Source organism: Rhinolophus sinicus, linkage group LG13 (genome assembly GCF_036562045.2).
Source record: "Rhinolophus sinicus isolate RSC01 linkage group LG13, ASM3656204v1, whole genome shotgun sequence".
Classification (NCBI taxonomy): domain Eukaryota; kingdom Metazoa; phylum Chordata; class Mammalia; order Chiroptera; family Rhinolophidae; genus Rhinolophus; species Rhinolophus sinicus.
The window spans coordinates 34,035,011-34,049,218 of NC_133762.1; the positions used below are offsets into that span (position 1 = coordinate 34,035,011).

Below are 14,208 nucleotides of genomic sequence, written 5' to 3' on the forward strand. Positions count from 1 at the left end.
CCTAAGTACTTCAGTGTGTATTCCCTAAAAGCAAGGACATTCTCTTATACAGTCACAATATAATGATCAAAATCATGAAATTGACACTGATACAATTCTGTTGTCTGCAGGCCATATTCAGATTTTGTCAAGTGTCCTATAACATTCTGTATAGCAAACGAAAGTCTTGTATCATATATTGCCTTCAGTTGTCCTGTCTCCTTATTCTCCTTGAGTCAATGGCAGGTCCCCAGTCTTCTTTGTCTCTCATGACCTTGACATTTTTGAAGAGCATAAGTCAGTCACTTTCTTCAGGTTTATCTGTTGTTTCCTCATAGATTCGGGTTTGGTGTTTTGGGCAGGAATACATCTCAGTGCATCACATCATTATGAACATTTTGTTCACAACTTTAAAAATAGGGTCCCCTCATGGAAAGAGGTGGGAGCACTGCACGAGAATCTCCTGGGGGACTCGATAAACATGTAGACACCCCCAGTACCCGTGAGAGTGTGGGCCTGGCATCTGCGTGGTTAACCCTGCATGCTGCGTAGCCAGTTATATACTTTTTTTTCAGCCATAACATTCCAATATGTGGCCAGCAGATGGCGCTGCACTCTGCACTTTCAATGCAGCGTTTGCATTTCTGAGAAGATGTCACTACGCTTTCTGTGAATTCAAGCTAATATCTACCAGGAGCTTCGCTGCTTAAGCTGCCTGCCTCCTGCTCTCCCCGCTGTCCCTTCAGAGTGACTTCTCTGGATGCCCCAGGACATCAAAGCTGTCAGAACTCACTTGGAGTTTCCTAAGCCAGAGATGACCCACTCCTGAGGTGAGAGACCCCTCTTTCTGAAGAACTAGCCAGGAGCTATTAAAATAATAGTAATAATGCCCCCAACTAGCATTTTCTGAGAGTTTATTGTGTGCTAGGCACTGTGACAATCATGACTCATTTATTTTCTTCTCATTAAGGCTCACAAAACCCCTCTAAGGAGAGGGTTGTTACAGAGGCAGTGACCTGCCCAAGGTCACACAGCACATCACTGTCACCACCTCCTGCTTCCATCATGGCTGGTACTTGTGCTTCAGTTAGAGGAGGGAATGGGGAACAATAATGTCTGTGTTATAGGCTCGTTCTCTGAGAGCTCTGGGATTTGTCCTGAGAAGGGAGGAGATTTTCTTCCCTGCCGGTGGGGGCCAGGGTGACTGGGCAGGGGCCTGCAAGGGACAGACACGGGGTCAGTCCCCTGTAGGGAAGCGGGGCTCAAATGGTCAGGGAAGCAGAAACGACATGGGTCACAGCACGTGGAGTGCCAATGAGACCACTATCTAGCAGACTCAGAGGCTGGAGGGATTGGGGGCCTTTTAAAGACTAGGGGACACTGTAGGACATTCAGTCTGTGTAATGTCCACTGTAGAGCAAATCATGTTTGTTGAATTTGTTTCCACTTATTTAATCCTTTTCCAATAGATTGCATCGAGGAATTTTCAAGGGAAGAGAACCATAGTGTTTGGGAGGATGGTGTGAAAGGAGCCTAGAGACTGGGCAGGCAGCAGTTTTCACCTGGAGACATGAGAGGTGGGGATTTTCACTGATGGGTATGGTCAAGAGACTTGTCCTAGAAAACAGAGAAGTTTGGAGCTTTGGGAGGCGTCCTTATCAATATCTATTGCTATTGAGGGAGACCCTGCCTGTTGCGTGCGGAAGACCTCAGCTCACCTTCTTCCTTCTTAGCAGAACCCTGGGTTCCCTGAAGTGGCCACTTTCCTAGCTAAGGAGCCACATTTCCCAGCATTGGCAGCTGGTCCTGGCCAATGAGTTGTGAGCCAAAACGTATTAGTCTGGATTCAGTCAGGAGAGTAAAACCACTTGGTGATTTGACTAGGGAAAGCTTAATATAAAGAATTATTAACTGTAACAGGGGATTGTGGTAATGAAGGATTGGCTAGCAAGAAGCAAAGAGAACTCTGAAGAATACAGGAGTAACGTAGCTGATATAAGGAGTGGCTACTACTCTTAGGGCTGAGATAAAGTTTTCCTCTCTCCCTTTCTCTCCCCACAGGGCTGAGATCCAGATTTTGTTGGAGGGCCTGCCTGTGGCAGAGAAGTCACTGTGCTCTGGTGCTGCTGGAACTTGCGGGAAATCTGTCCTCTGGAACTTCTCAGAAAATGGCTCCCTGTGTTGCCAGGGAAAGCCATTCACAGGGAGGTGTCTCAGTGGAGGCACTGAGATACAAAATCACCAAAGGTGGGGATGCTGGGGGAAGCTCCTGGCCTCTCAGTATTGCTGGCTGCCATACACTGCAGAAGCCTGGTGCTGGAGTCACTGCCTGAGTGAATATCCCTGAACCAGGAAGGGGTGGGCTCTTGGGAAAACCCTTTAAAAGGGATCAGATTTGGTGAGCTTGTCCCTTTTGCACTTTGATCTTCTCTTTCTTCCTGCAGCCTGGATCCAGAATGCAGTGGACTTGGAGCAGATCTGCATCTCATATGTAGTATGAGAAATAAACCATTGTGGTGGTTAGCCTCTAAGACGTTGGGGTTGTTTGTTCCGCAGCATAACCTAGTGAAACCTGACTAACACACACAAAGAATGTTTTGTGTAATCATTGCCAGTTTAAGTAAATAGAAGCTCCCTCTGTTTTGTAAAAGACTATGAGAAGGTAAGAGTTATGGTTAAAGAAAGAACAATAAGGCCTTATTCAAAGGAAAAGGGAAAAAGTTATAAAAAATATTTCCTGGACAAAATATTTACTGGTGCTTACAAATTTGTCACAGGATCATGAGACGGAACAAAAAGAACAAAATGAGAAAGAGAAATATAAAACATTAAAGGAAAAGCAAAGAACATTTGAGAATACCGTGCTTATGTACAACTCAACAGACTCCCTGATGTTGCTCAGGAAAATAAAAGGAATGTTATTAAAGCAGTAAAGCCTGGTTGCTGCTTACCTAGAGGCCACACCAAATTGCCTTTGTGAGATACAACTGGGAACGTCCCTCTGTTCTCGAGACTTATGATTTCAGGCCACCGTGTTCTCATCTCCACGTGCCTTGTCTGTCCTCATCGGCAGGCACACGGGCTGCCCGCTGAACTCCAGTTTCAGAATGACCTTTGAGGTGTCCCCAGGGAGCCACAAAGTTAATGGCTTTTGAGTCAGACACTTCAACACATCGTCTCTTAGTTTAGTGAGGATCCAGCTACTGGCTTTCAGAGAACGTGGCAATAGTCAGAAGTAATTGGCTTAGATGGGTATGAGGAGGAAAAGATGGCAGAGTCAAAACCCCAATGACCTCCAACACCTCTCAGATGAACAACAGCAGCACAGAGACCAAATGACAGAGCAAGTAAGAGAAGAACATGTCGTCTATAATGAACTTGGCAGATTTGAGCAAATTGGCGAGAGTGTCTCCCAGACACACTCAGATATCTGTGACACCTTAAGAAAGACCTTGAGAGCCCCTGTCTATCTCCCTGATAGTAAGTAGGGGCATGTTTTTCAAAGTCAGCGAGAGGACCCAGAAGGGTCTGGCCAATATTTTCGCTTTGGCTGAGGACTCAGGGCAGAGGTGGACTCAAGAGAACGAGGGAAGGTCCCACCTTGGGCCTATGCTCAAGCCCAGTGATGGTGGGAGCCTGTAACCTTGCCACTCTTCTTTTCTCTGAGCTGCATTCCGAACCGAGATCCACAACCTTAGTGCAGAGTGAAGACAGGAAAGATGGGAGCGACACTCTGACATCACCCTTTCACAAGGCCAGCTGACCAGAGAAAAATAAACTGAACCGCACTAGATAAAGGAGCAGTTCAAGGCTTCACCATGAGCCACAGGTCACTAAGGGATACAGAGGATCGGAATCAAATAACTAATCAGGTTAATATTAGTGATAAAATTGTATTGTGTATCCTGCAAACAGAGACTATACCCTCCATTGAAACACCCAGAGAGCACTTACAAAAATTGGCCATGGCTATAAAAAAAAGTATTAGTATCAGCACCTTTCCCCAAAATGGAATAGTAGAGACCTCTCTCACTACCAAATAATAAACCAGAAATTAAAACAAAAATAGAAATGAGACAAAAAACAACCACATGGAAAATTTAAAACCCGCCTCCTCAAAATTTAAAACTCCATTTGAGAACAAAAGGAAGTCAAAATTGCACGTTCAAACTAGATTGGAAAAAAAAAGAAAATACTGTGTGTCAAAGCAATGAGATACAGCTAAAACGATATTGAAAGGAAAATTTAGTCTTAAACACTTATATTTCTGAAAAAGAAAAAGAGAAACAAAGATAAATGAATCACTCAACCCAGGAAGATATAAAATGAGCAACAAAATAAATCTAAGGAAAGAAGGACAGAATAAAGACACGCAGAAATTAATGAATCTGAAAACAAAACAAAGGTAGAATTGATAAATTGAAGAGCTGATTCATTGTGGAAAAAAACAACCTCACAGAGTGAAATAGATAAGCCACTAGCTAGCTTCATCAAGGGGAGAAAAACCTATACAGAGAAGGCACAATTAGGAATGAGACATGACAGGGAAGCACAATAAGAGAACATTTTAATATGTATTTTTAAATTACATAGATAATGCACGGGTACTTGTGCAGTTGAAACAGAAGTCACATAAATAAAAATAGAGCACAAAGTTAAAGACCTCTGTATCAGCTTGCTATGGCCGCCACAACAAAACACCATAGAATAGGTAATTTAGACAACAGAAATTAATTTTCTCACAGTTCTGGAGGCTAGAAGTCCAAGGTCAAAGTGTCAGCAGGATTGGTCTCTTCCGAAGCCTCTCTCCTTGGCTTGCAGATGGCCCCCCTCTTGCTGCCTTTTCATATGGTCTTTTCCTATGTACACAAGTACCCCTGGTACCTCTTTGTGTGTTCCAATTTCTTCTTCTTATAAGGACAGCAGTTAGATTGAATTAGGGTCCACCGTAATGGCCTCATTTTAACTTAGTCACTTTGTGAAATGCTCTATCTCCAAATATAGTCACAATTCAGATGTACTACTGGGTGTCAGGGCTTTGACATATGAATTTGGGGGAGGGAATGACACAATTCAGCCCATAATACCCTCTTTCACCCCACCCCCGAAGTCCCACCTCTCTCCCCAAAAGTAACATGATTAACCAGGCCCTCCATGGTATTTGTGGGTCAAATTGAGGCCCACATGCCATATATCTACACATTACTTTGTAAATCCAGCTAACCAACAGTTAAATTAAAATGTTATGTCCTCCTGCCTGGACAAATACACTTTCATGTTGATCTGGAAACCAGGTTTGGATTTAGAATTCCCATGCTCGCCAGAGTTCCTTGGCCAAATGTGGCAGTGGGGTCTCCCTTCCCTTCCCATGCCTGCTCTGTCTGCACCATGAGGGCCCAGGCCCACATGTGGAGACTCCCACCTGCAATCCAAGTTCCTGCACACTCCCCTCAAACAGCGCCTCTTGGTTACTAGTTGGGCTCAGCAGTGGTGTCCTCCGTCCTCAGTAGGATGTACGGGGTGAGTCCCTCACAGACCCTGGAAGGAATTTCAGGGTCCCAGGCATAGGAAGACTGGTCTAGAAGGAAGGCTCAGGCTCTAGATGGGCTTGTTCCTGGAGGGAACCTGAGCAGGTTCCTCTAAGATGAAAGCTCAGGACACAGGCCCCTCCTGCTCGGGTCTGAGAGTAAGACTGTCCCAACTAGTTCTTAGCGGGTATCTTCTCAGACCATTTCACACCCGCTTCGTCTATAAAAGTGAGATTTGAATTACAAAATTGATGTCTACTGAAAACTAAATCCTCAGTTTTTCTCTATTTTCCCTCCCCCATTTTGTCTTTCCATGTCAGCATATATAGATCTACTCTATCCTCTTTAACTATTGCATGATATTATAGAATATAAAGGTAAAGGGGGGAGTGGAAACAAAATTATAAAAACCTATTTATCACAATGCAGTGTTAATCCTCCTAAAAATTAGGATGATTTTCCTCATTTAAAATTCAAAGTAAGTTTTAAAAAACACGAATTACCAAAATTGACCTAAGAAGAAAATAAAAAACCTAAACAGACTAATAGCTATGGAAGTGGCTGAGGAAGTTGTCCAAAAGAACGCCATAGTTTCTCTCAAATCAACAAGTGACAGATAATTCCAAAGCTCATCAAACTCTTCTAGAGCATAAAGAAATAAAGAAAACTGCCCAGTTATTTTGATGAAGGCTACCAATATTGCTAGGGATTGCAAAGTAGCCTTCCCCTAAATTCATATAGTGAAGCCCTCAGTCCCAGTGGGATGGTATTTGGAGGTGGGGCCTTTGGGAGGTGGTTAGGTTTAGTTGAGGTCGTGAGGGTGGAGCCCTCATGATGGGATTAGTGCCCTTATCAGAAGAGACACCAGAGAGATTTCCCTTTCTCTGGGTTAAGACACAGCAAGGCGGCCGTCTGCAAACGAGGAATTGATCCCCAATCAGAAACCAAATTGGCCAGCACCTTGATCTTGGACTTCCCGGGTTCCCAAACTGTGTGACATAAATTTTTGTTGTTTAAGCAAGCCACCTAGTCTATGGTATTTTGTTATAACAGCCTGACCTGACTAAGACAAATAATAAAACTTGACAAAGCAGCAAAATGAAATTCACAGGCTAATTTTATCTATGAATGTTGAAGCAGAACTTCTCTATGAAAGACAAAGTAGAAGCCAGTGATATATTTAAAGAGTAACAAACTATATAGCCAAATGGTGGGTGGTTAACACACAGAAATCAGTCATGTCAATTGTATTTCTATATATTACCAGTGAACAGTTGGAAACTGAAATTAAAAACACAATATCATTTACTATAGCTTTAAAAATGCAATACTTGGGTATAAATCTAAAAAACATATACAGGATCTATGTGATGAAAACTACGAATTTATGAAATCAAAGACCTTGATAAATGCAGAGACAAACGGTGTTCATAGATTGGATGATTCAACATAACAAAGATGACATTTCTCCCCAAATTTATTTATCAGTTTAACACAATTCTTATCCAAGTTCCAGCAGGAATTTTTGTAGATATACACAAGCTGATTCCAAAATGTATACATAAATACAAAGGAGCTAGAATAGTTAAAACACTTGAAAACGAAGAATAAGTTTAGAGGAATCACACTGCCTGACTTTACTACTTATTATGTAGCTACAGCAATTAAATGATGGCATTGATGTAGGGATAGACACATAAATCAAGGGAACCAAATAAGGTCCAGAAAGAGACCCAGGCAAGGATAACTAACAGATTCTTGACAGAGATGCAAAAGCAACTCAATGGAGAAAGCATAATCCTTTCAACAAATAGTGTTGGCACAATTGGACTTACAAAGGCAAAAATAATAAATCTCAACCCAAACTGTACACTATATACAAAAATGAACTCAAAAGGAATTATAGATCTAAATATAAAATGCAAAATGACAAAACTTTGAGAAGAAAATATAGGAGAAAATCTTCACGACTGAAGGCTTGGTGAAGAATTCTTAGACATGATACCAGAAGCACAAGCCATAAAATAAAAATAATTAAGTGCACTCCATCAAAATTTAAAACTTTTGATCTGTGAAAGACCTGTTTAGAAAATAAAAAGACAAGCCACAATCTGGGAGAAAATAAGTGCAAATCATATATCCGACAAAAGATTTGTTTCTAGAATATATAAAGAACTCTCTAAACTCAACATTAAGATAACAATTCAATTAGAAAATGTATAAAGACTTGAACAGACACTTCACCGAAGAAAATATAAAGATGACAAATAAGCATATGAAAAGACGTTCAACCTTAGCTGTTAGGAAAACGAAAATTAAAGCCACAGTGAGATGTTATTACATACCTATTAGGATAGCTAAAATTATGGATACTGACAATACTAAGTGCTGGTGAGAACACCTTTCTGTATAGCCCTAACTCTTAGAACCATGGTAATGTTTCACATACCCAATAAACAAATAAATAATCCAAACCAGCCAGGATATGTGGGAGCAACCCAAAATGGCATACAAATGATAGCAAATGAACCTGTGTTACAAGTGAATAAGATAAACCCACTGAAGAATGTAGGGAATAAAAGAACTAACCTAAGTAATTTTGGAAAACATTTTGACTGAATATTTAGAGCTACAGACAAAAAGAATTGCATACAAGTATTCTACTCTATTAGTAAATGTCATGCAGGGTGTCAAGCAGGGTCTCAGCTCCCCACATAAGAACGCAGGATACGGTGAGGCCAAAAAGGAACACCCACGGAGCCATAGATAGGGGAATCATACCACTATATTCTCGCTGGCGGCTGGGTTGGAGACACAGGAAGCAGGAGCTACACGATCCGCAACCCACCATCCGCTTTTCTGCCAACCAACCTCACTTGCCAACTGCAGTCCGCCTCTCTGCAACCCACAACCCACAATCCACACTTGCTAGTTTAGCCACGGCAGTTATATCAGTGGCTACTGGCTAACCGGTAACAGCTGATGGCCAACTAGTGACCGGTAACAGCTGATGACCATCTACTGCCCGAGCCAGCATCTTTCCACGTGACGCCGAGAGCCTGGAAACTGCTCTCTGGGACTCTGTCCCCACAGTAAATAACTACATACTAGTATTGAACAAAAAAGTAAATATATTATGGATGGATAATGAGGGCCAGGTTTCTCACTGTCAGAAAAAAGAAATTAGAAATAAGGAGTCAGAATGCACTGTGTGGTGTTGGATTGGATCAGAAATTTAAGTATAAACCCATGGTTTTAAATATGTTGACAGATGGATGAACATAGTAATAAATATGGATGGATGTATAAATGCGTTAGTCTACTTTCGTGTATTTCCTAGTTCTGTCCTCTCAGAAGGCAACGCCATCCCAGTAGCAGTGAGCATATCTGGATATCTACTGCCCAGACCATGGTTTCTAAATACAATTTTCCTATTCAAAATAACAACAAAAACTTAAGTTCCTTGGAGAAATGTTTAATTCCAGAATTTGGGTAGGGAAAGTAAAACATGAGCCTGGAACATCTTATGGTGCTGGAGAGTAAGGACGTGTTCAGAAAATGATGGAGCCAAACTAGTCTTTCCTAATGGTTTAGAGCTGGGACTATTTGAGCAACGAAATAAAGATTGGATTATAACCCTGTTCTGTTTTCTCCCATAACCATTATCATTTCTTAACCTACTACATAATTAGCTTAATTATGTTTTTGTGTATTGCTTCTCTCTCCCACTAGAATAAAAGCTTTCCAGAGGTGGGGATTTGGGGGTCTGTTTTGTTTACTGATATATCCCAAGTACCATAACAGCACCTGGCATATAATGCAGACTCAATAAATATTTGTGGGATGAATGAATTTTGTCTGTTCCCCACACTGGCACAGAGATCGGGGAAACGGAATGTTTGAACAGACACAAAAAGGACTTTTCCAAATAATTGAACACCAAGCATCAGCAGACACCACCATCTGATTCTCTGCCTCAGCATATCTGAGGTTCCCACGAGCTTGGCAACACCAGTCCTGAGGGAGCAGAGCAGCCCAGGATATTCCCTGGAGGAAAGAACATGGCAACCTGGGAGCCCATCTCCCAGGGAACGCTTTGGAAGATTTTCCTCTCTAAAGGATATTTGGAAAAGCTGTGGTTATTTTGCAACCTCGGTGAGAAAGCTGACTTTGGCATGGCTAATTTAAAGTCCTTTGGCATCTAGCTCAGCTGTGAAACCCTCCTCCTCTTGGGAAGTTGACATTAAGTGCCCATTTTATGGAAAAGGGAAAGGAAGCAGGGACGAGGTAAGTGCATTAGTTTACTAGGGCTGCCGTAAAAAAGTACCACAAACTGGGGGACGTAAAACAACAGAAATGTATTGTCTCACAGTTCTGACGGCCAGAAGTCTGAAATTAAGGTATGCACAGAGGGGCCATGCTCCCTCTGACACTTTGGGGAGAATCCTTCCTTGCTTCTTCCTAGCTTCGGGTAGCCTCAAGTGTTCCTTGGCTTGCAATTGTATCAGTCCGATCTCTGCTTCCGTCATTCTACGGCTGCCTTCACATCCCCTTACCTCTGTGTGTGTCTGTTTCTGTGTCCACATCTCCCCTCTTTATAAGGACACCAGTCATATAGGATCAGGGCCCACCCTCAGGACCTCATTGTAACTTGATTATCTCTATCAAGACCCTATTTCCAAATAAGGTCACAATCTGAGGTACTGGGGGTTGGGGCTTCAGCCTATCTTTTTGGGGGTACACAATTCAGCCCACAAAGGTAACTGCAAATCATGGAATGTTAGAACTAAAAGGGACTTTTTCTCTTGAGCCACCCCACTTTGGACTCTCTCTGCATGACCTCAACCATGCCCAGGCTCTCCTGAAATGGGAAGTCGTCAAGGAAATTCTTCAAAACATTAACTATGGTAAAGAGCATCTCAGTCTATTGGGCCTCCCACCCCTGCTGCTTTTGACCACCCTCCAAAATGTAGGCCTCTCTTGGTTTCCGGTGCCCTGGTTTCCAACCTCACTTAACATTTCATGGCTCATCTACCTCCCGAATACCGTCTGGAGCCCCAATAGACAGCTTGGAATCATCCGAAAGAGTGAGAACAGGGTGAGAGATCCTGTTCTGTGATCTGAACAGGAGTGATATGAAAGTGAAATGCAGAGGCCACTGAGCTTGTGCAGCATAAACAGAAGCTATGGAGATAATTAGCAGCTGACTACAAATTGGAGGAGCTATGTGATAAGGGCCTAGGGCCGTCCCTAATTGGGGAAAAGATTGGAGTATTAGGCTAAGTGACAAGAGACTTCATATCAAATCATCAGATACATATTAAGTGTCCAACTCAGTACTGCAATGAACTGTGGGTGATACAAAGACATATAATATCTGTTTCCTGCCCTCAAGGAAATTAACATCTACTTTGGGAGGATGGACGTAAAACTCAGGAGAAGGTAGATAACAAAATATTTAAACAGCAGCACAGTACCATACAATCAGTTGCCAAATGAACTGTAGAACTGAAAACAGGCTTCTGGAATTCTGATCCAGGAGAGATTATTTGGTTATTTATGGTCTAGATAGGTGCATATTTTCTTACTGGAGGAAAGGAAGGGTTAGGTGAGCAGGGCAAATCGATGAAATGAAGAGACTTTTTTTTTTTTTTAAACAGAGATCAACAAAATTGATAAACCTTTAGCTAGATTAAGAAAAAAAAAAGAGACGACTCAAATAAAATAAGGAACGAAAGAGGAGACATTGCAACTGATGACAGAAATAAAAAGGATTATAAGAGACTACTAGGAACAATTATACGCCAACAAATGGGATAAGTGAGAAGAAATGGGTACTTTCCTAGGAACATACAACCAACCAAGATTGAATCATGAAGAAATAGAATATTTGAACAGACCGATAACTAGCAAGGGGATTGAATCAGTAATCAAAAATCTCCCAACAGAGAAAAGCCCAGCACCATATGGTTTCACTGAGAATTGTACCAAACATTTAAAGAAGAATTAAGGCCAATCCTTCTCAAATTCTTCTAAAATATTGAAGAGGAGGGTATATTTCCAAACTCAGTTGATGAAGTCAGTATTACCCTGATGTCAAAGACAGTACAAGAAAAGAAAAGCACAGGTCAATATTTCTGATGGCTATAGATGCAAAACTCCTCAACAAAATACCAGCAAATCAAATTCGATAGCACATTACAATGATCGTATGCCATGACCAGGTAGGATGTATCTATGGGATGCAAAAATGGCTCAACATACACAAACCATACACCACATTAACAGAACGAAGGATAAAAATCCCATGATCATCTCAATAGGTACAGAAAAAGCATTTGACAACATTCAACACCCTTCCTGATAAAAATACTCAACAAACTAGGAAAAGAAGGAAACTAACTCAACATAATAAAGCCCATACATGAAAAGCACACAGCTGACATCATACGTGAGGAAGCGAAATTGTTAAAATCCCCTCTAAGCATCACAGAAGCTTATTATACTTGCCCACTGGGTTGACAGATGAGAAGGGGAAGGGCTCTAGGCCAGAATGTTCCTTCCTATTTAGAAGACACTTTCAGATTACAGCCTTTGTGTGCAGTGTATTCAATGCTACTTGGTGTATAGTGGCCAAACTTAAATCCTTATTTGAAACAGCTAGTCTTTCTAGATGTTTAAAAGTGCACAACATACATTAAAAGTAGAGAGTTTAAGTAGCGTCCTTTAAGTATTTTTTTTCTGTTAATTCCTAGGAGTGGTTGTATTTAGGGAATGCAATTGTTAAACTTGGTGTCATGAAGTGTATGCCGACTGTTCACAGGGTAGTGGCGGAGGGCTTATGTCCTAGACTGCTCACAGGGGTGGGGAGAAGTGTATGTGTGTGTGTGTGTGTGGGGGGTAGAGGGGTGGAACTGAAAGCAAGCTGGGCTTGGTTGGGTCTGGGGGATGCAGGTGATGGCTCTGGGCCTACCCGTGCACCCAAGATGAGATGATAGCGGTGAGAGCATCCTTTTAAAAACAGCCTACCTGCCCTGGGACTTCTGCTGACAGATGTGCACTAAAAGCCCCATGGGATCACTGGCAGCGGAGGAAATTCTTCTCCAAGGGAAGGAGAGAATCCAGCTCTGGATCCTTTAGTGGCCCCAGGTGGGAAATTGCTTTCTTCTGGCCCATAAAGCAGCCGTCTGTGTTTCTGTGTTTTACTACCAGTGTACCTCTGGGGGCTGGGTAGATGGATTGAGGGTGGATTTATGTATGCATCAGACTCCAGGGGAAATCCTCAGGACACCTTTACAGATTCCTTTGTCACATGAGCCAGGGGCGGCCCCCAAATCCAGTCAGCGCGAGGGGGACATCAAGCCTGTAGTTAGGGGACAGGTTGGAATTTCATAAGAGAGGTCTGGACCAGACATATACAGCAGGTCCTCAAATAACGTCGTCGTCACTTCATTGGAAAACTGATGAGATGCTGTAGAAACGTAACTCTTGTTTATAGCAACAGTAATTGGTTTTATTATATTAATATGTCATTTTGCTTAAAGTCACAGAACCTATCGACGACATTAAGTGAGGACTTGCTGTATATGGGGGTGATTGCAACCACTGATGGTCTTCAAAGCCTTGGAAATGGAAACCCCTTTTCTGCTTATACTAACCAGAGTGTATTCTGGAATGTGCAGTTACGGAGCCTGAACAATATAGGGTTTGTAGCGCCCACAAGAGCCGAGCTGAGGCTGAGTCAGCTGGGGGGGCAGGAGGTGGCGCCCCTCCAGGCTCCGCCAGGTCACAGAAAACAGATATTGTGTCATCGGCTTTGTGCTCAGTCTCTGAGGCCATCAAAGTGTCTGTTGGCCGAAGGGGCTGGAGAACAGAAGACCCCTTGTGAAGTTAGAGGTAATACCGGTTCACAAGACCACCCTAACTTCTGACACCAATGGAAACTTCTGACACAGGGTCCTCAAGATCACCGATAAGTTCCCTAATTTGCTAGAAGGACTCCCAGGACTCATGGAAAGCTGATATACTCATGGTAATAGTTTGTTAAAGGGAAAGAATACCAATTAAAATCAGCCAAGGGAAGAGGCGCATCGGGCAGAGTCCTGGAAAGTTCCGAGTGCAGAGCTTCCAGTTGACCTCTCCCTGTGGATTTGTGGCCAGCCTTACTTTCCTGGCTTTAGTATGTGACCATATGCACAGAGTGTGGCCGACTGGGCAAGCTCACCCAAACATTGGTGTCCAGAGTCTTTATTGGTGGTTGACTACTCATGTAGGGACCGCAGTCTCCAGCCCCTTCGGAGGTCCAGATAACACCATGTGAGCCAGAGCTCCCACCATAGATTATACTGTTATAATCTATGGCATGGTCCAATGCCCCCAGGTAGACAAAGATACTCTTATCAGGCAGGACTTCTCAAGGGCTTAGAGATGACCCCTCAGGGGCTGAGGGCAAAGACCAGACCTCTTATACTCAGGTACCAGCTCAGGAGAAGGGGTGAGTGTGAAAGAGGAGAGACGGTGAGCAAATACCCAACTGCTAAATTAACAGAAGAGTCTCTTTAAATGATTGGATTCCATTTCTGGACATTTATTTGACTGATGTACCTGCACAGATACATGTATGAATGTGTGAATAAGAAATGATGTATGGATACGGTTATTCACTAAAACATTATCTAGTGTCAAGAGTTTGGCTGAGCTG

General features: G+C 42.6%; 1 long non-coding RNA gene across 2 annotated transcripts; it reads left to right on the forward strand.

Annotated features, from left to right (window-relative positions):
- Positions 1–636: 636 nt before the first annotated feature.
- On the forward strand, positions 637–2,502 carry LOC109457369 (uncharacterized). Of its 2 annotated transcripts, XR_012491090.1 has the most exons (4): positions 637–809; positions 1,449–1,556; positions 2,041–2,226; positions 2,424–2,502. It is a non-coding gene; the product is annotated as an uncharacterized LOC109457369 (long non-coding RNA). The 2 variants fall into 2 exon arrangements; XR_002139007.2 differs by lacking the exon at positions 2,424–2,502 and having other exon boundaries at positions 2,041–2,342.
- The last annotated feature ends 11,706 nt before the right edge of the window (positions 2,503–14,208 follow it).